The sequence below is a fragment of the Astyanax mexicanus genome, chromosome 8, assembly GCF_023375975.1.
Source record: "Astyanax mexicanus isolate ESR-SI-001 chromosome 8, AstMex3_surface, whole genome shotgun sequence".
NCBI classification, from domain to species: Eukaryota; Metazoa; Chordata; class Actinopteri; order Characiformes; family Acestrorhamphidae; genus Astyanax; species Astyanax mexicanus.
In genome coordinates, this window is record NC_064415.1 from 42,018,711 (window position 1) to 42,019,564 (window position 854).

Sequence of the window (854 nt, forward strand, 5' to 3'; positions counted from 1 at the left end):
AAACCACTCTTTCACAATTCCAGCCCCATTAATTCTGGCATTGTCATCAGGGAAGAAAAAATCCATTGATGTAATAACCTGGTCTATATTCACTATATTCAGGTAGTCAGCTGACCTCATTCTTTCAGCACATACTGTTGCTGAACCTAAACCTGCAGACCAACTGCAGCATCAACCCCATATCATTTACTTTTTTGGGGTGGGGGGGCAGGCAGTGTATCATTTATTCAAATGAACAAAATGCAGCTTCAGATTTTGACAATATCAGGGCATTCATAAATAGAGTTTAACCTGTAAGAGCCCGGATCCACCTCTGAATACTGATACTGAATTAAATATTTATTTAGATAAATTGAGTGAGCAGCTAATTTATGTGTATTTCTTATTGTAAGAACATGTTTAAAATATTTATGTAACAAAAATTACAATTCTATAACCTGTATTTTAACATTTTGTTCTAAAATGGTAGAAACAGAGCTGAAGAAGTTAATAATACAAGTTTAAAAGGAGCTAATTTTATCTCCAGCACTAACCCAGCTAACCAATTCTGTAAATAAGGCGAGATGAACCAACACACTGTGCTGTAGTGATGCTCTCAGGATGTTCAATAAAACAGTTGCTAAACTGAAGGACAGAGTGCTGTAAGAAAATTTTCACACAGCTTTTAAAGGGTCTGTGACGCATAAATCAACATGGGCTCTTTTTTACTTATTTTTAGATACTTTTTGTTATGTTTATCATTGGACAGCTATGATATACAGTCTCAGATTTTGCCACCAACATATCATGGCATTCAGAAGAAGATTTTAAAGAGTTACCCTCCTTCTGTTCTCAAGAAAAGTCAAGCAACAACA